Here is a 23,260-nt window from a genome sequence, read left to right as displayed (position 1 = left end):
TTTTTCCTTTAATAATTCGTGAGGTGTTTATGCAAAGGATAAATTAAATTAAAAGTAAAATACACGTAATTAAAATCGTGTTGTTTAGATTTAAGCTGGCAGTCGAAACTTTCGCTTTTGAAAAGTAAAATTAACCTTAAATTAAATTAAATCTTTTGTGACATGTTTTATCTTTATTTCGAGCGTAATTAGAGTCCCAAATAAATATTTTTAAAAAAATATTGTAGATAAAATTAGGTTAAACGCGTTTCTGGTACTCAAAAAACTCTCAGTGAAAATACATCATTAAACTTAACAACAACATCTGTATCTACTGCTTGGCCATTGAAGCCTCCAAAACCCCCTTAGTAACCCATACAATTGCACAAGATTAAATCTTTCTGCCGTTTACGGATGTTTTTAAGTCGATTATATGTCTGACTTTATAAGCAGTTTCGCACTGCATGCGGGAACTGCCCGTGCTATAAGGGGTGTTGTTCAGCATATTAGAACTGCACTCCCTGCATTGGAATATGGTTCTGCATGTGAGAACTATCCTCGTTTCTAGAGGGCTAGATTAATTTAACCCATAATCTTCCCTATATTTCCCGAGAAAATTCCAAAGATATTTCCCAAGTTATTTCCCAAGAAAATTCAAACGTTATTTCCCAAGGAAATTCCAAAGTTATTTCCCAAGGAAATTCCAAAGTTATTTCCCAAGGAAATTCCAAAGTTATTTCCCAAGGAAATTCCAAGATAATTCCCAAGAAAATTCCAAAGATATTTCCCAAGAAAATTCCAAAGTTATTTTCCAAGAAAATTCCAAATTTATTTCCAAAGAAAAAGAGACCAATATTCCCCAATTTCCCCTAAGAACTCCTTAAGGATTTCTAAAGAAATTTCCCAAGGAATTTTCTAAAGAGTTCTAAAGAAGATTTTTGTAAGGGTTAACACAAGAGACTATACGAGAGAACACAAAATTTTACCGTCCCCCGTCTGACCATCGCATTTCTCATAGTGGCTCTGTTATTCACATTTCCGTTCCCTTTCGGCGTTTCGCTGATGTTCCTGCAGTCTGCAGATCTAATACCCAAATTTTGCGCCCTTATTTTTCCGGCTTTTGCGCCCCCTTGAAACATTTCATGTCGGGCCAGGGCCCACCCTGCCCGACCCGTGCGCACGCCTGTGTCCGTGACGCAATGGTTAGCGCGTTCGGCTGTTAACCAAAAGGTTGGTGGTTCGAGCCCACCCGGGAGCGGTGTTATTGGATCTCAAATGTAAGGTAAAAAGTCAGAGTTTTTCCACAATAGCTGAAGACCATTTCATTTCTGAGCTTCTTTGGCTCCATGGTTAGCGCGTTCGGATGTTAAACAAAAGGTTGGTGGTTCGAGCCCACCCGGGAGAGGTGTTGTGGAGTCTCAGATGTAGCGTGAAAAGTCATAACTTTTCCACAATACCTGACAACCATTTAATTTCTGAGCTTCCGTGGCTCAATGGTTAGAGCGTTCGGCTGTTAACCAATAGGTTCGAGCCCACACGGGAGCGGTGTTACGGGATCTCAAATGTAACGTAAAAAGTCAGAGTTTTTCCACAATACCTGACGACCAATTATTTTTTGGGCTTCCGTAGCGCAATGGTTAGCGCGTTCGGCTGTTAACCGAAAGGTTGGTGGTTCGAGCCCACCCGGGAGCGGTGTTGTGAAGTCTCAAATGTAACGTAAAAAGCCAAAGTTTTTCCACAATACGTGACAACCATTTAATTTCTGAGCTCCCGTGGCTCGATGGTTATCGCGTTCGGCTGTTAACCAATAGGTTGGTGGTTCGAGCCCACCCGGGAGTGGTGTTGTGGGATCTCAAATGTAACGTAAAAAGCCAAAGTTTTTCCACAATTCCTGACGACCATTTAATTTTTGGGCTTCCGTGGCGCAATGGTTAGCGCGATCGGCTGTTAACCAAAAGGTTGGTGGCTCGACCCCACCCGGGAGCGGTGTTATGGGATCTCAAATGTAAGGTAAAAAGTCAGAGTTTTTCCACAATAGCTGAAGACCATTTCATTTCTGAGCTTCTTTGGTTCCATGGTTAGCGCGTTCGGATGTTAAACAAAAGGTTGGTGGTTCGAGCCCACCCGGGAGAGGTGTTGTGGAGTCTCAGATGTAGCGTGAAAAGTCATAACTTTTCCACAATACCTGACAACCATTTAATTTCTGAGCTTCCGTGGCTCAATGGTTAGAGCGTTCGGCTGTTAGCCAATAGGTTCGAGCCCACACGGGAGCGGTGTTGTGGGATCTCAAATGTAACGTAAAAAGTCAGAGTTTTTCCACAATACCTGACGACCATTTATTTTTTGGGCTTCCGTAGCGCAATGGTTAGCGCGTTCGGCTGTTAACCGAAAGGTTGGTGGTTCGAGCCCACCCGGGAGAGGTGTTGTGGGGTCTCAGATGTAGCGTAGAAAGTCAAAACCTTTCCACAATACGTGACAACCATTTAATTTCTGAGCTTACGTGGCTCAATGGTTAGCGCGATTGGCTGTTAACCAATAGGTTGGTGGTTCGAGCCTACCCGGGAGCGGTGTTGTGGGATCTCAAATGTAACGTAAAAAGCCATAGTTTTTTCACAATACCTGACAACCATTTAATTTCTGAGATTCCGTGGCACAATGGTTAGCGCGTTCGGCTGTTAACCGAAAGGTTGGTGGTTCGAGCCCACCCGGGAGCGGTGTTGTGAAGTCTTAAATGTAACGTAAAAAGCCAAAGTTTTTCGACAATACCTGACGACCTTTTAATTTTTGGGCTTCCGTGGCGCAATGGTTAGCGCGTTCGGCTGTTAACCAAAAGGTTGGTGGTTCGAGCCCACCCGGGAGCGGTGTTATGGGATCTCAAATGTAAGGTAAAAAGTCAGAGTTTTTCCACAATAGCTGAAGACCATTTAATTTTTGGGCTTCCGTGGCGCAATGGTTAGCGCGATCGGCTGTTAACCAAAAGGTTGGTGGCTCGACCCCACCCGGGAGCGGTGTTATGGGATCTCAAATGTAAGGTAAAAAGTCAGAGTTTTTCCACAATAGCTGAAGACCATTTCATTTCTGAGCTTCTTTGGTTCCATGGTTAGCGCGTTCGGATGTTAAACAAAAGGTTGGTGGTTCGAGCCCACCCGGGACAGGTGTTGTGGAGTCTCAGATGTAGCGTGAAAAGTCATCACTTTTCCACAATACCTGACAACCATTTGATTTCTGAGCTTCCGTGGCTCAATGGTTATCGCGTTCGGCTGTTAACCAATAGGTTGGTGGCTCGAGCCCACCCGGGAGTGGTGTTGTGGGATCTCAAATGTAACGTAAAAAGCCAAAGTTTTTCCACAATACCTGACAACCTTTTAATTTCTGAGATTCCTTGGCTCAATGGTTAGCGCGTTCGGCTGTTAACCGAAAGGTTGGTGGTTCGAGCCCACCCGGGAGCGGTGTTGTGAAGTCTCAAATGTAACGTAAAAAGCCAAAGTTTTTCCACAATACCTGACGACCTTTAAATTTTTGGGCTTCCGTGGCGCAATGGTTAGCGCGTTCGGCTGTTAACCAAAAGGTTGGTGGTTCGAGCCCACCCGGGAGCGGTGTTGTGAAGTCTCAAATGTAACGTAAAAAGCCAAAGTTTTTCCACAATACCTGACGACCTTTAAATTTTTGGGCTTCCGTGGCGCAATGGTTAGCGCGTTCGGCTGTTAACCAAAAGGTTGGTGGTTCGAGCCCACCCGGGAGAGGTGTTGTGGAGTCTCAGATGTAGCGTGAAAAGTCAGAACTTTTCCACAATACCTGACAACCATTTAATTTCTGAGCTTCCGTGGCTCAATGGTTAGAGCGTTCGGCTGTTAACCAATAGGTTGGTGGTTCGAGCCTACCCGGGAGCGGTGTTGTGGGATCTCAAATGTAACGTAAAAAGCCAAAGTTTTTCCACAATACCTGACAACCATTTAATTTCTGAGATTATGTGGCTCGATGGTTAGCGCGTTCGGCTGTTAACCAATAGGTTGGTGGTTCGAGCCCACCCGGGAGCGGTGTTGTGAAGTCTCAAATGTAACGTAAAAAGCCAAAGTTTTTCCACAATACCTGAAAACCATTCAATTTCTGAGCTTCTTTGGCTCCATGGTTAGCGCGTTCGGATGTTAACCAAAAGGTTGGTGGTTCGAGCCCCCCCGGTGGAGGTGTTGTGAAGTCTCAAATGTAACGTAAAAAGCCAAAGATTTTCCACAATACCTGACGACCATTTATTTTTTGGACTTCCGTGGCGCAATGGTTATCGCGTTCGGCTGTTAACCAATAGGTTGGTGGTTCGAGCCCACCCGGGAGCGGTGTTATGGGATCTCAAATGTAAGGTAAAAAGTCAGAGTTTTTCCACAATAGCTGAAGACCATTTCATTTCTGAGCTTCTTTGGCGCGTTCGGATGTTTAACAAAAGGTTGGTGGTTCGAGCCCACCCGGGAGCGGTGTTGTGAAGTCTTAAATGTAACGTAAAAAGCCAAAGTTTTTCGACAATACCTGACGACCTTTTAATTTTTGGGCTTCCGTGGCGCAATGGTTAGCGCGTTCGGCTGTTAACCAAAAGGTTGGTGGTTCGAGCCCACCCGGGAGCGGTGTTATGGGATCTCAAATGTAAGGTAAAAAGTCAGAGTTTTTCCACAATAGCTGAAGACCATTTAATTTTTGGGCTTCCGTGGCGCAATGGTTAGCGCGATCGGCTGTTAACCAAAAGGTTGGTGGCTCGACCCCACCCGGGAGCGGTGTTATGGGATCTCAAATGTAAGGTAAAAAGTCAGAGTTTTTCCACAATAGCTGAAGACCATTTCATTTCTGAGCTTCTTTGGTTCCATGGTTAGCGCGTTCGGATGTTAAACAAAAGGTTGGTGGTTCGAGCCCACCCGGGAGAGGTGTTGTGGAGTCTCAGATGTAGCGTGAAAAGTCATAACTTTTCCACAATACCTGACAACCATTTAATTTCTGAGCTTCCGTGGCTCAATGATTAGAGCGTTCGGCTGTTAACCAATAGGTTCGAGCCCACACGGGAGCGGTGTTACGGGATCACAAATGTAACGTAAAAAGTCAGAGTTTTTCCACAATACCTGACGACCATTTATTTTTTGGGCTTCCGTAGCGCAATGGTTAGCGCGTTCGGCTGTTAACCGAAAGGTTGTTGGTTCGAGCCCACCCGGGAGAGGTGTTGTGGAGTCTCAGATGTAGCGTAAAAAGTCAAAACTTTTCCACAATACGTGACAACCATTTAATTTCTGAGCTTACGTGGCTCAATGGTTAGCGCGTTTGGCTGTTAACCAATAGGTTGGTGGTTCGAGCCTACCCGGGAGCGGTGTTGTGGGATCTCAAATGTAACGTAAAAAGCCAAAGTTTTCCACAATACCTGACAACCATTTAATCTCTGAGATTCCTTGGCTCAATGGTTAGCGCGTTCGGCTGTTAACCGACAGGTTGGTGGTTCGAGCCCACCCGGGAGCGGTGTTGTGAAGTCTCAAATGTAACGTAAAAAGCCAAAGTTTTTCCACAATACCTGACGACCATTTATTTTTTGGGCTTCCATGGCGCAATGGTTATCGCGTTCGGCTGGTAACCAATAGGTTGGTGGTTCGAGCCCACCCGGGAGTGGTGTTGTGGGATCTCAAATGTAACGTAAAAAGCCAAAGTTTTTCGACAATACCTGACGACCTTTTAATTTTTGGGCTTCCGTGGCGCAATGGTTAGCGCGTTCGGCTGTTAACCAAAAGGTTGGTGGTTCGAGCCCACCCGGGAGCGGTGTTATGGGATCTCAAATGTAAGGTAAAAAGTCAGAGTTTTTCCACAATAGCTGAAGACCATTTCATTTCTGAGCTTCTTTGGCTCCATGGTTAGCGCGTTCGGATGTTTAACAAAAGGTTGGTGGTTCGAGCCCACCCGGGACAGGTGTTGTGGAGTCTCAGATGTAGCGTGAAAAGTCATCACTTTTCCACAATACCTGACAACCATTTGATTTCTGAGCTTCCGTGGCTCAATGGTTAGAGCGTTCGGCTGTTAACCAATAGGTTGGTGGTTCGAGCCTACCCGGGAGCGGTGTTGTGGGATCTCAAATGTAACGTAAAAAGCCAAAGTTTTTCCACAATACCTGACAACCATTTAATTTCTGAGATTATGTGGCTCGATGGTTAGCGCGTTCGGCTGTTAACCAATAGGTTGGTGGTTCGAGCCCACCCGGGAGCGGTGTTGTGAAGTCTCAAATGTAACGTAAAAAGCCAAAGTTTTTCCACAATACCTGAAAACCATTCAATTTCTGAGCTTCTTTGGCTCCATGGTTAGCGCGTTCGGATGTTAACCAAAAGGTTGGTGGTTCGAGCCCCCCCGGTGGAGGTGTTGTGAAGTCTCAAATGTAACGTAAAAAGCCAAAGATTTTCCACAATACCTGACGACCATTTATTTTTTGGACTTCCGTGGCGCAATGGTTATCGCGTTCGGCTGTTAACCAATAGGTTGGTGGTTCGAGCCCACCCGGGAGCGGTGTTATGGGATCTCAAATGTAAGGTAAAAAGTCAGAGTTTTTCCACAATAGCTGAAGACCATTTCATTTCTGAGCTTCTTTGGCGCGTTCGGATGTTTAACAAAAGGTTGGTGGTTCGAGCCCACCCGGGAGCGGTGTTGTGAAGTCTTAAATGTAACGTAAAAAGCCAAAGTTTTTCGACAATACCTGACGACCTTTTAATTTTTGGGCTTCCGTGGCGCAATGGTTAGCGCGTTCGGCTGTTAACCAAAAGGTTGGTGGTTCGAGCCCACCCGGGAGCGGTGTTATGGGATCTCAAATGTAAGGTAAAAAGTCAGAGTTTTTCCACAATAGCTGAAGACCATTTAATTTTTGGGCTTCCGTGGCGCAATGGTTAGCGCGATCGGCTGTTAACCAAAAGGTTGGTGGCTCGACCCCACCCGGGAGCGGTGTTATGGGATCTCAAATGTAAGGTAAAAAGTCAGAGTTTTTCCACAATAGCTGAAGACCATTTCATTTCTGAGCTTCTTTGGTTCCATGGTTAGCGCGTTCGGATGTTAAACAAAAGGTTGGTGGTTCGAGCCCACCCGGGAGAGGTGTTGTGGAGTCTCAGATGTAGCGTGAAAAGTCATAACTTTTCCACAATACCTGACAACCATTTAATTTCTGAGCTTCCGTGGCTCAATGATTAGAGCGTTCGGCTGTTAACCAATAGGTTCGAGCCCACACGGGAGCGGTGTTACGGGATCACAAATGTAACGTAAAAAGTCAGAGTTTTTCCACAATACCTGACGACCATTTATTTTTTGGGCTTCCGTAGCGCAATGGTTAGCGCGTTCGGCTGTTAACCGAAAGGTTGTTGGTTCGAGCCCACCCGGGAGAGGTGTTGTGGAGTCTCAGATGTAGCGTAAAAAGTCAAAACTTTTCCACAATACGTGACAACCATTTAATTTCTGAGCTTACGTGGCTCAATGGTTAGCGCGTTTGGCTGTTAACCAATAGGTTGGTGGTTCGAGCCTACCCGGGAGCGGTGTTGTGGGATCTCAAATGTAACGTAAAAAGCCAAAGTTTTTCGACAATACCTGACGACCTTTTAATTTTTGGGCTTCCGTGGCGCAATGGTTAGCGCGTTCGGCTGTTAACCAAAAGGTTGGTGGTTCGAGCCCACCCGGGAGCGGTGTTATGGGATCTCAAATGTAAGGTAAAAAGTCAGAGTTTTTCCACAATAGCTGAAGACCATTTCATTTCTGAGCTTCTTTGGCTCCATGGTTAGCGCGTTCGGATGTTTAACAAAAGGTTGGTGGTTCGAGCCCACCCGGGACAGGTGTTGTGGAGTCTCAGATGTAGCGTGAAAAGTCATCACTTTTCCACAATACCTGACAACCATTTGATTTCTGAGCTTCCGTGGCTCAATGGTTAGAGCGTTCGGCTGTTAACCAATAGGTTGGTGGTTCGAGCCTACCCGGGAGCGGTGTTGTGGGATCTCAAATGTAACGTAAAAAGCCAAAGTTTTTCCACAATACCTGACAACCATTTAATTTCTGAGATTATGTGGCTCGATGGTTAGCGCGTTCGGCTGTTAACCAATAGGTTGGTGGTTCGAGCCCACCCGGGAGCGGTGTTGTGAAGTCTCAAATGTAACGTAAAAAGCCAAAGTTTTTCCACAATACCTGAAAACCATTCAATTTCTGAGCTTCTTTGGCTCCATGGTTAGCGCGTTCGGATGTTAACCAAAAGGTTGGTGGTTCGAGCCCCCCCCGGTGGAGGTGTTGTGAAGTCTCAAATGTAACGTAAAAAGCCAAAGATTTTCCACAATACCTGACGACCATTTATTTTTTGGACTTCCGTGGCGCAATGGTTATCGCGTTCGGCTGTTAACCAATAGGTTGGTGGTTCGAGCCCACCCGGGAGCGGTGTTATGGGATCTCAAATGTAAGGTAAAAAGTCAGAGTTTTTCCACAATAGCTGAAGACCATTTCATTTCTGAGCTTCTTTGGCGCGTTCGGATGTTTAACAAAAGGTTGGTGGTTCGAGCCCACCCGGGAGCGGTGTTGTGAAGTCTTAAATGTAACGTAAAAAGCCAAAGTTTTTCGACAATACCTGACGACCTTTTAATTTTTGGGCTTCCGTGGCGCAATGGTTAGCGCGTTCGGCTGTTAACCAAAAGGTTGGTGGTTCGAGCCCACCCGGGAGCGGTGTTATGGGATCTCAAATGTAAGGTAAAAAGTCAGAGCTTTTCCACAATAGCTGAAGACCATTTAATTTTTGGGCTTCCGTGGCGCAATGGTTAGCGCGATCGGCTGTTAACCAAAAGGTTGGTGGCTCGACCCCACCCGGGAGCGGTGTTATGGGATCTCAAATGTAAGGTAAAAAGTCAGAGTTTTTCCACAATAGCTGAAGACCATTTCATTTCTGAGCTTCTTTGGTTCCATGGTTAGCGCGTTCGGATGTTAAACAAAAGGTTGGTGGTTCGAGCCCACCCGGGAGAGGTGTTGTGGAGTCTCAGATGTAGCGTGAAAAGTCATAACTTTTCCACAATACCTGACAACCATTTAATTTCTGAGCTTCCGTGGCTCAATGATTAGAGCGTTCGGCTGTTAACCAATAGGTTCGAGCCCACACGGGAGCGGTGTTACGGGATCACAAATGTAACGTAAAAAGTCAGAGTTTTTCCACAATACCTGACGACCATTTATTTTTTGGGCTTCCGTAGCGCAATGGTTAGCGCGTTCGGCTGTTAACCGAAAGGTTGTTGGTTCGAGCCCACCCGGGAGAGGTGTTGTGGAGTCTCAGATGTAGCGTAAAAAGTCAAAACCTTTCCACAATACGTGACAACCATTTAATTTCTGAGCTTACGTGGCTCAATGGTTAGCGCGTTTGGCTGTTAACCAATAGGTTGGTGGTTCGAGCCTACCCGGGAGCGGTGTTGTGGGATCTCAAATGTAACGTAAAAAGCCAAAGTTTTCCACAATACCTGACAACCATTTAATCTCTGAGATTCCTTGGCTCAATGGTTAGCGCGTTCGGCTGTTAACCAATAGGTTGGTGGCTCGAGCCCACCCGGGAGTGGTGTTGTGGGATCTCAAATGTAACGTAAAAAGCCAAAGTTTTTCCACAATACCTGACAACCTTTTAATTTCTGAGATTATGTGGCTCGATGGTTAGCGCGTTCGGCTGTTAACCAATAGGTTGGTGGTTCGAGCCCACCCGGGAGCGGTGTTGTGAAGTCTCAAATGTAACGTAAAAAGCCAAAGATTTTCCACAATACCTGACGACCTTTAAATTTTTGGGCTTCCGTGGCGCAATGGTTAGCGCGTTCGGCTGTTAACCAAAAGGTTGGTGGTTCGAGCCCACCCGGGAGAGGTGTTGTGGAGTCTCAGATGTAGCGTGAAAAGTCAGAACTTTTCCACAATACCTGACAACCATTTAATTTCTGAGCTTCCGTGGCTCAATGGTTAGAGCGTTCGGCTGTTAACCAATAGGTTGGTGGTTCGAGCCTACCCGGGAGCGGTGTTGTGGGATCTCAAATGTAACGTAAAAAGCCAAAGTTTTTCCACAATACCTGACAACCATTTAATTTCTGAGATTATGTGGCTCGATGGTTAGCGCGTTCGGCTGTTAACCAATAGGTTGGTGGTTCGAGCCCACCCGGGAGCGGTGTTGTGAAGTCTCAAATGTAACGTAAAAAGCCAAAGTTTTTCCACAATACCTGAAAACCATTCAATTTCTGAGCTTCTTTGGCTCCATGGTTAGCGCGTTCGGATGTTAACCAAAAGGTTGGTGGTTCGAGCCCCCCCGGTGGAGGTGTTGTGAAGTCTCAAATGTAACGTAAAAAGCCAAAGATTTTCCACAATACCTGACGACCATTTATTTTTTGGACTTCCGTGGCGCAATGGTTATCGCGTTCGGCTGTTAACCAATAGGTTGGTGGTTCGAGCCCACCCGGGAGCGGTGTTATGGGATCTCAAATGTAAGGTAAAAAGTCAGAGTTTTTCCACAATAGCTGAAGACCATTTCATTTCTGAGCTTCTTTGGCGCGTTCGGATGTTTAACAAAAGGTTGGTGGTTCAAGCCCACCCGGGAGAGGTGTTGTGGAGTCTCAGATGTAGCGTGAAAAGTCATCACTTATCCACAATACCTGACAACCATTTAATTTCTGAGCTTCCGTGGCTCAATGGTTATGGCGTTCGGCTGTTAACCAATATTTTGCTGGTTCGAGCCCACGCAGGAGTGGTGTTGTGGGATCTCAAATGTAACGTAAAAAGCCAAAGTTTTTCCACAATACCTGACGACCATTTAATTTTTGGGCTTCCGTGGCGCAATGGTTATCGCGTTCGGCTGTTAACCAATAGGTTGGTGGTTCGAGCCCACCCGGGAGCGGTGTTATTGGATCTCAAATGTAAGGTAAAAAGTCAGAGTTTTTCCACAATAGCTGAAGAGCATTTCATTTCTGAGCTTCTTTGGCTCCATGGTTAGCGCGTTCGGATGTTAAACAAAAGGTTGGTGGTTCGAGCCCACCCGGGAGAGATGTTGTGGAGTCTCAGATGTAGCGTGAAAAGTCATAACTTTTCCACAATACCTGACAACCATTTAATTTCTGAGCTTCCGTGGCTGAATGGTTAGAGCGTTCGGCTGTTAACCAATAGGTTCGAGCCCACACGGGAGCGGTGTTATGGGATCTCAAATGTAACGTAAAAAGTCAGAGTTTTTCCACAATACCTGACGACCATTTATTTTTTGGGCTTCCGTAGCGCAATGGTTAGCGCGTTCGGCTGTTAACCGAAAGGTTGGTGGTTCGAGCCCACCCGGGAGAGGTGTTGTGGGATCTCAAATATAACGTAAAAAGCCAAAGTTTTTCCACAATACCTGACAACCATTTAATTTCTGAGATTATGTGGCTCAATGGTTAGCGCGTTCGGCTGTTAACCGAAAGGTTGGTGGTTCGAGCCCACCCGGGAGCGGTGTTGTGAAGTCTCAAATGTAACGTAAAAAGCCAAAGTTTTTCCACAATACCTGACGACCTTTAAATTTTTGGGCTTCCGTGGCGCAATGGTTAGCGCGTTCGGCTGTTAACCAAAAGGTTGGTGGTTCGAGCCCACCCGGGAGCGGTGTTGTGAAGTCTCAAATGTAACGTAAAAAGCCAAAGATTTTCCACAATACCTGACGACCTTTAAATTTTTGGGCTTCCGTGGCGCAATGGTTAGCGCGTTCGGCTGTTAACCAAAAGGTTGGTGGTTCGAGCCCACCCGGGAGAGGTGTTGTGGAGTCTCAGATGTAGCGTGAAAAGTCAGAACTTTTCCACAATACCTGACAACCATTTAATTTCTGAGCTTCCGTGGCTCAATGGTTAGAGCGTTCGGCTGTTAACCAATAGGTTGGTGGTTCGAGCCTACCCGGGAGCGGTGTTGTGGGATCTCAAATGTAACGTAAAAAGCCAAAGTTTTTCCACAATACCTGACAACCATTTAATTTCTGAGATTATGTGGCTCGATGGTTAGCGCGTTCGGCTGTTAACCAATAGGTTGGTGGTTCGAGCCCACCCGGGAGCGGTGTTGTGAAGTCTCAAATGTAACGTAAAAAGCCAAAGTTTTTCCACAATACCTGAAAACCATTCAATTTCTGAGCTTCTTTGGCTCCATGGTTAGCGCGTTCGGATGTTAACCAAAAGGTTGGTGGTTCGAGCCCCCCCGGTGGAGGTGTTGTGAAGTCTCAAATGTAACGTAAAAAGCCAAAGATTTTCCACAATACCTGACGACCATTTATTTTTTGGACTTCCGTGGCGCAATGGTTATCGCGTTCGGCTGTTAACCAATAGGTTGGTGGTTCGAGCCCACCCGGGAGCGGTGTTATGGGATCTCAAATGTAAGGTAAAAAGTCAGAGTTTTTCCACAATAGCTGAAGACCATTTCATTTCTGAGCTTCTTTGGCGCGTTCGGATGTTTAACAAAAGGTTGGTGGTTCAAGCCCACCCGGGAGAGGTGTTGTGGAGTCTCAGATGTAGCGTGAAAAGTCATCACTTATCCACAATACCTGACAACCATTTAATTTCTGAGCTTCCGTGGCTCAATGGTTATGGCGTTCGGCTGTTAACCAATATTTTGCTGGTTCGAGCCCACCCAGGAGTGGTGTTGTGGGATCTCAAATGTAACGTAAAAAGCCAAAGTTTTTCCACAATACCTGACGACCATTTAATTTTTGGGCTTCCGTGGCGCAATGGTTATCGCGTTCGGCTGTTAACCAATAGGTTGGTGGTTCGAGCCCACCCGGGAGCGGTGTTATTGGATCTCAAATGTAAGGTAAAAAGTCAGAGTTTTTCCACAATAGCTGAAGAGCATTTCATTTCTGAGCTTCTTTGGCTCCATGGTTAGCGCGTTCGGATGTTAAACAAAAGGTTGGTGGTTCGAGCCCACCCGGGAGAGATGTTGTGGAGTCTCAGATGTAGCGTGAAAAGTCATAACTTTTCCACAATACCTGACAACCATTTAATTTCTGAGCTTCCGTGGCTGAATGGTTAGAGCGTTCGGCTGTTAACCAATAGGTTCGAGCCCACACGGGAGCGGTGTTATGGGATCTCAAATGTAACGTAAAAAGTCAGAGTTTTTCCACAATACCTGACGACCATTTATTTTTTGGGCTTCCGTAGCGCAATGGTTAGCGCGTTCGGCTGTTAACCGAAAGGTTGGTGGTTCGAGCCCACCCGGGAGAGGTGTTGTGGGATCTCAAATATAACGTAAAAAGCCAAAGTTTTTCCACAATACCTGACAACCATTTAATTTCTGAGATTATGTGGCTCAATGGTTAGCGCGTTCGGCTGTTAACCAATAGGTTGCTGGTTCGAGCCCACCCAGGAGTGGTGTTGTGGGATCTCAAATGTAACGTAAAAAGCCAAAGTTTTTCCACAATACCTGACGACCATTTAATTTTTGGGCTTCCGTGGCGCAATGGTTATCGCGTTCGGCTGTTAACCAATAGGTTGGTGGTTCGAGCCCACCCGGGAGCGGTGTTATTGGATCTCAAATGTAAGGTAAAAAGTCAGAGTTTTTCCACAATAGCTGAAGACCATTTCATTTCTGAGCTTCTTTGGCTCCATGGTTAGCGCGTTCGGATGTTAAACAAAAGGTTGGTGGTTCGAGCCCACCCGGGAGAGATGTTGTGGAGTCTCAGATGTAGCGTGAAAAGTCATAACTTTTCCACAATACCTGACAACCATTTAATTTCTGAGCTTCCGTGGCTGAATGGTTAGAGCGTTCGGCTGTTAACCAATAGGTTCGAGCCCACACGGGAGCGGTGTTATGGGATCTCAAATGTAACGTAAAAAGTCAGAGTTTTTCCACAATTCCTGACGACCATTTATTTTTTGGGCTTCCGTAGCGCAATGGCTAGCGCGTTCGGCTGTTAACCAATAGGTTGGTGGTTCGAGCCCACCCGGGAGCGGTGTTGTGAAGTCTCAAATGTAACGTAAAAAGCCAAAGTTTTTCCACAATACCTGAAAACCATTCAATTTCTGAGCTTCTTTGGCTCCATGGTTAGCGCGTTCGGATGTTAACCAAAAGGTTGGTGGTTCGAGCCCACCCGGTGGAGGTGTTGTGAAGTCTCAAATATAACGTAAAAAGCCAAAGTTTTTCCACAATACCTGACAACCATTTAATTTCTGAGATTATGTGGCTCAATGGTTAGCGCGTTCGGCTGTTAACCAATAGGTTGGTGGTTCGAGCCCACCCGGGAGTGGTGTTGTGGGATCTCAAATGTAACGTCAAAAGCCAAAGTCTTTCCACAATACCTGACAACCATTAAATTTCTGAGCTTCCGTGGCTCAATGGTTATCGCGTTCGGCTGCTAACCAATAGGTTGCTGGTTCGAGCCCACCCAGGAGTGGTGTTGTGGGATCTCAAATGTAACGTAAAAAGCCAAAGTTTTTCCACAATACCTGACGACCATTTAATTTTTGGGCTTCCGTGGCGCAATGGTTATCGCGTTCGGCTGTTAACCAATAGGTTGGTGGTTCGAGCCCACCCGGGAGCGGTGTTATTGGATCTCAAATGTAAGGTAAAAAGTCAGAGTTTTTCCACAATAGCTGAAGACCATTTCATTTCTGAGCTTCTTTGGCTCCATGGTTAGCGCGTTCGGATGTTAAACAAAAGGTTGGTGGTTCGAGCCCACCCGGGAGAGATGTTGTGGAGTCTCAGATGTAGCGTGAAAAGTCATAACTTTTCCACAATACCTGACAACCATTTAATTTCTGAGCTTCCGTGGCTGAATGGTTAGAGCGTTCGGCTGTTAACCAATAGGTTCGAGCCCACACGGGAGCGGTGTTATGGGATCTCAAATGTAACGTAAAAAGCCAAAGTTTTTCCACAATACCTGACGACCATTTATTTTTTGGACTTCCGTGGCGCAATGGTTATCGCGTTCGGCTGTTAACCAATAGGTTGGTGGTTCGAGCCCACCCGGGAGCGGTGTTATGGGATCTCAAATGTAAGGTAAAAAGTCAGAGTTTTTCCACAATAGCTGAAGACCATTTCATTTCTGAGCTTCTTTGGCGCGTTCGGATGTTTAACAAAAGGTTGGTGGTTCAAGCCCACCCGGGAGAGGTGTTGTGGAGTCTCAGATGTAGCGTGAAAAGTCATCACTTTTCCACAATACCTGACAACCATTTAATTTCTGAGCTTCCGTGGCTCAATGGTTATCGCGTTCGGCTGCTAACCAATAGGTTGCTGGTTCGAGCCCACCCAGGAGTGGTGTTGTGGGATCTCAAATGTAACGTAAAAAGCCAAAGTTTTTCCACAATACCTGACGACCATTTAATTTTTGGGCTTCCGTGGCGCAATGGTTATCGCGTTCGGCTGTTAACCAATAGGTTGGTGGTTCGAGCCCACCCGGGAGCGGTGTTATTGGATCTCAAATGTAAGGTAAAAAGTCAGAGTTTTTCCACAATAGCTGAAGACCATTTCATTTCTGAGCTTCTTTGGCTCCATGGTTAGCGCGTTCGGATGTTAAACAAAAGGTTGGTGGTTCGAGCCCACCCGGGAGAGATGTTGTGGAGTCTCAGATGTAGCGTGAAAAGTCATAACTTTTCCACAATACCTGACAACCATTTAATTTCTGAGCTTCCGTGGCTGAATGGTTAGAGCGTTCGGCTGTTAACCAATAGGTTCGAGCCCACACGGGAGCGGTGTTATGGGATCTCAAATGTAACGTAAAAAGTCAGAGTTTTTCCACAATTCCTGACGACCATTTATTTTTTGGGCTTCCGTAGCGCAATGGCTAGCGCGTTCGGCTGTTAACCAATAGGTTGGTGGTTCGAGCCCACCCGGGAGCGGTGTTGTGAAGTCTCAAATGTAACGTAAAAAGCCAAAGTTTTTCCACAATACCTGAAAACCATTCAATTTCTGAGCTTCTTTGGCTCCATGGTTAGCGCGTTCGGATGTTAACCAAAAGGTTGGTGGTTCGAGCCCACCCGGTGGAGGTGTTGTGAAGTCTCAAATATAACGTAAAAAGCCAAAGTTTTTCCACAATACCTGACAACCATTTAATTTCTGAGATTATGTGGCTCAATGGTTAGCGCGTTCGGCTGTTAACCAATAGGTTGGTGGTTCGAGCCCACCCGGGAGTGGTGTTGTGGGATCTCAAATGTAACGTCAAAAGCCAAAGTCTTTCCACAATACCTGACAACCATTAAATTTCTGAGCTTCCGTGGCTCAATGGTTATCGCGTTCGGCTGCTAACCAATAGGTTGCTGGTTCGAGCCCACCCAGGAGTGGTGTTGTGGGATCTCAAATGTAACGTAAAAAGCCAAAGTTTTTCCACAATACCTGACGACCATTTAATTTTTGGGCTTCCGTGGCGCAATGGTTATCGCGTTCGGCTGTTAACCAATAGGTTGGTGGTTCGAGCCCACCCGGGAGCGGTGTTATTGGATCTCAAATGTAAGGTAAAAAGTCAGAGTTTTTCCACAATAGCTGAAGACCATTTCATTTCTGAGCTTCTTTGGCTCCATGGTTAGCGCGTTCGGATGTTAAACAAAAGGTTGGTGGTTCGAGCCCACCCGGGAGAGATGTTGTGGAGTCTCAGATGTAGCGTGAAAAGTCATAACTTTTCCACAATACCTGACAACCATTTAATTTCTGAGCTTCCGTGGCTGAATGGTTAGAGCGTTCGGCTGTTAACCAATAGGTTCGAGCCCACACGGGAGCGGTGTTATGGGATCTCAAATGTAACGTAAAAAGCCAAAGTTTTTCCACAATACCTGACGACCATTTATTTTTTGGACTTCCGTGGCGCAATGGTTATCGCGTTCGGCTGTTAACCAATAGGTTGGTGGTTCGAGCCCACCCGGGAGCGGTGTTATGGGATCTCAAATGTAAGGTAAAAAGTCAGAGTTTTTCCACAATAGCTGAAGACCATTTCATTTCTGAGCTTCTTTGGCGCGTTCGGATGTTTAACAAAAGGTTGGTGGTTCAAGCCCACCCGGGAGAGGTGTTGTGGAGTCTCAGATGTAGCGTGAAAAGTCATCACTTTTCCACAATACCTGACAACCATTTAATTTCTGAGCTTCCGTGGCTCAATGGTTATCGCGTTCGGCTGCTAACCAATAGGTTGCTGGTTCGAGCCCACCCAGGAGTGGTGTTGTGGGATCTCAAATGTAACGTAAAAAGCCAAAGTTTTTCCACAATACCTGACGACCATTTAATTTTTGGGCTTCCGTGGCGCAATGGTTATCGCGTTCGGCTGTTAACCAATAGGTTGGTGGTTCGAGCCCACCCGGGAGCGGTGTTATTGGATCTCAAATGTAAGGTAAAAAGTCAGAGTTTTTCCACAATAGCTGAAGACCATTTCATTTCTGAGCTTCTTTGGCTCCATGGTTAGCGCGTTCGGATGTTAAACAAAAGGTTGGTGGTTCGAGCCCACCCGGGAGAGATGTTGTGGAGTCTCAGATGTAGCGTGAAAAGTCATAACTTTTCCACAATACCTGACAACCATTTAATTTCTGAGATTATGTGGCTCAATGGTTAGCGCGTTCGGCTGTTAACCAATAGGTTGGTGGTTCGAGCCCACCCGGGAGTGGTGTTGTGGGATCTCAAATGTAACGTCAAAAGCCAAAGTTTTTCCACAATAGCTGACGACCATTTATTTTTTGGGCTTCCGTAGCGCAATGGTTAGCGCGTTCGGCTGTTAACCGAAAGGTTGGTGGTTCGAGCCCACCCGGGAGAGGTGTTGTGGGATCTCAAATATAACGTAAAAAGCCAAAGTTTTTCGACAATACCTGACAACCATTTAATTTCTGAGATTATGTGGCTCAATGGTTAGCGCGTTCGGCTGTTAACCAATAGGTTGGTGGTTCGAGCCCACCCGGGAGTGGTGTTGTGGGATCTCAAATGTAACGTCAAAAGCCAAAGTTTGTCCACAATACCTGACAACCATTAAATTTCTGAGCTTCCGTGGCTCAATGGTTATCGGGTTCGGCTGCTAACCAATTGGTTGCTTTTTCGAGCCCACCCAGGAGTGGTGTTGTGGGATCTCAAATGTAACGTAAAAAGCCAAAGTTTTTCCACAATACCTGACGACCATTTAATTTTTGGGCTTCCGTGGCGCAATGGTTATCGCGTTCGGCTGTTAACCAATAGGTTGGTGGTTCGAGCCCACCCGGGAGCGGTGTTATTGGATCTCAAATGTAAGGTAAAAAGTCAGAGTTTTTCCACAATAGCTGAAGACCATTTCATTTCTGAGCTTCTTTGGCTCCATGGTTAGCGCGTTCGGATGATAAACAAAAGGTTGGTGGTTCGAGCCCACCCGGGAGAGATGTTGTGGAGTCTCAGATGTAGCGTGAAAAGTCATAACTTTTCCACAATACCTGACAACCATTTAATTTCTGAGCTTCCGTGGCTGAATGGTTAGAGCGTTCGGCTGTTATCCTATAGGTTCGAGCCCACACGGGAGCGGTGTTATGGGATCTCAAATGTAACGTAAAAAGTCAGAGTTTTTCCACAATACCTGACGACCATTTATTTTTTGGGCTTCCGTAGCGCAATGGTTAGCGCGTTCGGCTGTTAACCGAAAGGTTGGTGGTTCGAGCCCACCCGGGAGAGGTGTTGTGGGATCTCAAATATAACGTAAAAAGCCAAAGTTTTTCCACAATACCTGACAACCATTTAATTTCTGAGATTATGTGGCTCAATGGTTAGCGCGTTCGGCTGTTAACCAATAGGTTGGTGGTTCGAGCCCACCCGGGAGTGGTGTTGTGGGATCTCAAATGTAACGTCAAAAGCCAAAGTTTTTCCACAATACCTGACAACCATTAAATTTCTGAGCTTCCGTGGCTCAATGGTTATCGCGTTCGGCTGCTAACCAATAGGTTGCTGGTTCGAGCCCACCCAGGAGTGGTGTTGTGGGATCTCAAATGTAACGTAAAAAGCCAAAGTTTTTCCACAATACCTGACGACCATTTAATTTTTGGGCTTCCGTGGCGCAATGGTTATCGCGTTCGGCTGTTAACCAATAGGTTGGTGGTTCGAGCCCACCCGGGAGCGGTGTTATTGGATCTCAAATGTAAGGTAAAAAGTCAGAGTTTTTCCACAATAGCTGAAGACCATTTCATTTCTGAGCTTCTTTGGCTCCATGGTTAGCGCGTTCGGATGTTAAACAAAAGGTTGGTGGTTCGAGCCCACCCGGGAGAGATGTTGTGGAGTCTCAGATGTAGCGTGAAAAGTCATAACTTTTCCACAATACCTGACAACCATTTAATTTCTGAGCTTCCGTGGCTGAATGGTTAGAGCGTTCGGCTGTTAACCAATAGGTTCGAGCACACACGGGAGCGGTGTTATGGGATCTCAAATGTAACGTAAAAATTCAGAGTTTTTCCACAATACCTGACGACCATTTATTTTTTGGGCTTCCGTAGCGCAATGGTTAGCGCGTTCGGCTGTTATCCGAAAGGTTGGTGGTTCGAGCCCACCCGGGAGAGGTGTTGTGGGATCTCAAATATAACGTAAAAAGCCAAAGTTTTTCCACAATACCTGACAACCATTTAATTTCTGAGATTATGTGGCTCAATGGTTAGCGCGTTCGGCTGTTAACCAATAGGTTGGTGGTTCGAGCCCACCCGGGAGTGGTGTTGTGGGATCTAAAATGTAACGTCAAAAGCCAAAGTTTTTCCACAATACCTGACGACCTTTTAATTTTTGGGCTTCCGTGGCGCAATGGTTTGCGCGTTCGGCTGTTAAAAAAAAGGTTGGTGGTTCGAGCCCACCCGGGAGCGGTGTTATGGGATCTCAAATGTAAGGTAAAAAGTCAGAGTTTTTCCACAATACCTGACGACCATTTATTTTTTGGGCTTTCGTAGCGCAATGGTTAGCGCGTTCGGCTGTTAACCGAAAGGTTGGTGGTTCGAGCCCACCCAGGAGAGGTGTTGTGGAGTCTCAGATGGAGCGTTAAAAGCCAAAGTTTTTCCACAATACCTGACAACCATTTAATTTCTGAGATTCCGTGGCTCAGTGGTTAGCGCGTTCGGCTGTTAACCGAAAGGTTGGTGGTTCGAGCCCACCCGGGAGCGGTGTTGTGAAGTCTCAAATGTTACGTGAAAAAGCCAAAGTTTTTCCACAATACCTGACGACCATTTTTTTTTTGGGCTTCCGTGGCGCAATGGTTACCGCGTTCGGCTGTTAACCAATAGGTTGGTGGTTCGAGCCCACCCGGGAGTGGTGTTGTGGGATCTCAAATGTAACGTAAAAAGTCAGAGTTTTTCCACAATACCTGACGACCATTTATTTTTTGGGTTTCCGTAGCGCAATGGTTAGCGCGTTTAGCTATCAATCAAAAGGTTGATGGTTCGAGCACACTCGGGCGCGGTGTTGTGGGGTCTCAGATGTAGCGTGAAAAGTCAAAACGTTTCCACAATACGTGACAACCATTTAATTTCTGAGCAACCGTGGCTCAATGGTTATCGCGTTCGGCTCTTAACCAATAGGTTGGTGGTTCGAGCCCACCCGGGAGCGGTGTTGTGGGATCTCAAATGTAACGTAAAAAGCCAAAGTTTTTCCACAAAACCTGACGACCATTTAATTTCTGGGCTTCCGTGGAGCAATGGTTAGCGCGTTCGGCTGTTAACCGAAAGGTTGGTGGTTCGAGCCCACCCAGGAGAGGTGTTGTAGGGTCTCTGATGTAGCGTGAAAAGTCATAACTTTTCCACAATACCTGACAACCATTTACTTTCTGAGCTTCCGTGGCTCAATGGTTAGCGCGTTCGGCTTTTAACCAATAGGTTGGTGGTTCGAGCCCACCCGGGAGCGGTGTTATGGGATCTCAAATGTAACGTAAAAAGTCAGAGTTTTTCCACAATACCTGACGAACATTAAATTGTTGGGCTTCCGTGGCGCAATGGTTAGCGCGTTCGGCTGTTAACCGAAAGGTTGGTGGTTCGAGCCCACCCGGGAGCGGTGTTGTGAAGTTTCGAATGTAACGTAAAAAGGCAAAGTTTTTCCACAATACCTGACGAACATTTACTTTTTGGGCTTCCGTGGCGCAATGGTTAGCGCGTTCGGCTGTTAACCGAAAGGTTGGTGGTTCGAGCCCACCCGGGAGCGGTGTTATGGGGTCTCAAATGTAACGTAAAAAGTCAGAGTTTTTCCACAATACCTGACGAACATTTAATTTATAGGCTTCCATGGCGCAATGGTTAGCGCGTTCGGCTGTTAACCGAAAGGTTGGTGGTTCGAGCCCACCCGGGAGCGGTGTTGTGGGGTCTCAAATGTAACGTAAAAAGTCAGAGTTTTTCCACAATACCTGACGAACATTAAATTTTTGGGCTTCCGTGGCGCAATGGTTAGCGCGCAGCGCGTTCAGCTGTTAACCGAAAGGTTGGTGGTTCGAGCCCACCCGCGAGAGGTGTTGTGGGGTCTCTGATGTAGCGTGAAAAGTCATAACTTTTCCACAATACCTGACAACCATTTAATTTCTGAGCTTCCGTGGCTGAATGGTTAGAGCGTTCGGCTGTTAACCAATAGGTTCGAGCACACACGGGAGCGGTGTTATGGGATCTCAAATGTAACGTAAAAATTCAGAGTTTTTCCACAATACCTGACGACCATTTATTTTTTGGGCTTCCGTAGCGCAATGGTTAGCGCGTTCGGCTGTTATCCGAAAGGTTGGTGGTTCGAGCCCACCCGGGAGAGGTGTTGTGGGATCTCAAATATAACGTAAAAAGCCAAAGTTTTTCCACAATACCTGACAACCATTTAATTTCTGAGATTATGTGGCTCAATGGTTAGCGCGTTCGGCTGTTAACCAATAGGTTGGTGGTTCGAGCCCACCCGGGAGTGGTGTTGTGGGATCTCAAATGTAACGTCAAAAGCCAAAGTTTTTCCACAATACCTGACGACCTTTTAATTTTTGGGCTTCCGTGGCGCAATGGTTTGCGCGTTCGGCTGTTAAAAAAAAGGTTGGTGGTTCGAGCCCACCCGGGAGCGGTGTTATGGGATCTCAAATGTAAGGTAAAAAGTCAGAGTTTTTCCACAATACCTGACGACCATTTATTTTTTGGGCTTCCGTAGCGCAATGGTTAGCGCGTTCGGCTGTTAACCGAAAGGTTGGTGGTTCGAGCCCACCCGGGAGAGGTGTTGTGGAGTCTCAGATGGAGCGTTAAAAGCCAAAGTTTTTCCACAATACCTGACAACCATTTAATTTCTGAGATTCCGTGGCTCAGTGGTTAGCGCGTTCGGCTGTTAACCGAAAGGTTGGTGGTTCGAGCCCACCCGGGAGCGGTGTTGTGAAGTCTCAAATGTTACGTGAAAAAGCCAAAGTTTTTCCACAATACCTGACGACCATTTATTTTTTGGGCTTCCGTGGCGCAATGGTTACCGCGTTCGGCTGTTAACCAATAGGTTGGTGGTTCGAGCCCACCCGGGAGTGGTGTTGTGGGATCTCAAATGTAACGTAAAAAGTCAGAGTTTTTCCACAATACCTGACGACCATTTATTTTTTGGGTTTCCGTAGCGCAATGGTTAGCGCGTTTAGCTATCAATCAAAAGGTTGATGGTTCGAGCACACTCGGGCGCGGTGTTGTGGGGTCTCAGATGTAGCGTGAAAAGTCAAAACGTTTCCACAATACGTGACAACCATTTAATTTCTGAGCAACCGTGGCTCAATGGTTATCGCGTTCGGCTCTTAACCAATAGGTTGGTGGTTCGAGCCCACCCGGGAGCGGTGTTGTGGGATCTCAAATGTAACGTAAAAAGCCAAAGTTTTTCCACAAAACCTGACGACCATTTAATTTCTGGGCTTCCGTGGAGCAATGGTTAGCGCGTTCGGCTGTTAACCGAAAGGTTGGTGGTTCGAGCCCACCCAGGAGAGGTGTTGTAGGGTCTCTGATGTAGCGTGAAAAGTCATAACTTTTCCACAATACCTGACAACCATTTACTTTCTGAGCTTCCGTGGCTCAATGGTTAGCGCGTTCGGCTTTTAACCAATAGGTTGGTGGTTCGAGCCCACCCGGGAGCGGTGTTATGGGATCTCAAATGTAACGTAAAAAGTCAGAGTTTTTCCACAATACCTGACGAACATTAAATTGTTGGGCTTCCGTGGCGCAATGGTTAGCGCGTTCGGCTGTTAACCGAAAGGTTGGTGGTTCGAGCCCACCCGGGAGCGGTGTTGTGAAGTTTCGAATGTAACGTAAAAAGGCAAAGTTTTTCCACAATACCTGACGAACATTTACTTTTTGGGCTTCCGTGGCGCAATGGTTAGCGCGTTCGGCTGTTAACCGAAAGGTTGGTGGTTCGAGCCCACCCGGAAGCG

General features: G+C 46.3%; 1 non-coding gene across 1 annotated transcript; it reads left to right on the top strand.

Annotated features, from left to right (window-relative positions):
* The first annotated feature begins 23,187 nt into the window (after positions 1-23,187).
* On the top strand, positions 23,188-23,260 carry TRNAN-GUU (transfer RNA asparagine (anticodon GUU)). Its single transcript has one exon. It is a non-coding gene; the product is annotated as a tRNA-Asn (tRNA).

The sequence above is a fragment of the Phalangium opilio genome, unplaced genomic scaffold (assembly GCF_054372755.1).
Source record: "Phalangium opilio isolate 3A_F unplaced genomic scaffold, DU_Popi_V2 ptg000505l_1, whole genome shotgun sequence".
Taxonomy (NCBI): Eukaryota; Metazoa; Arthropoda; class Arachnida; order Opiliones; family Phalangiidae; genus Phalangium; species Phalangium opilio.
The sequence above is the reverse complement of the archived record's forward strand: the minus strand, read 5'-3'. Positions and strand labels throughout refer to the sequence as shown.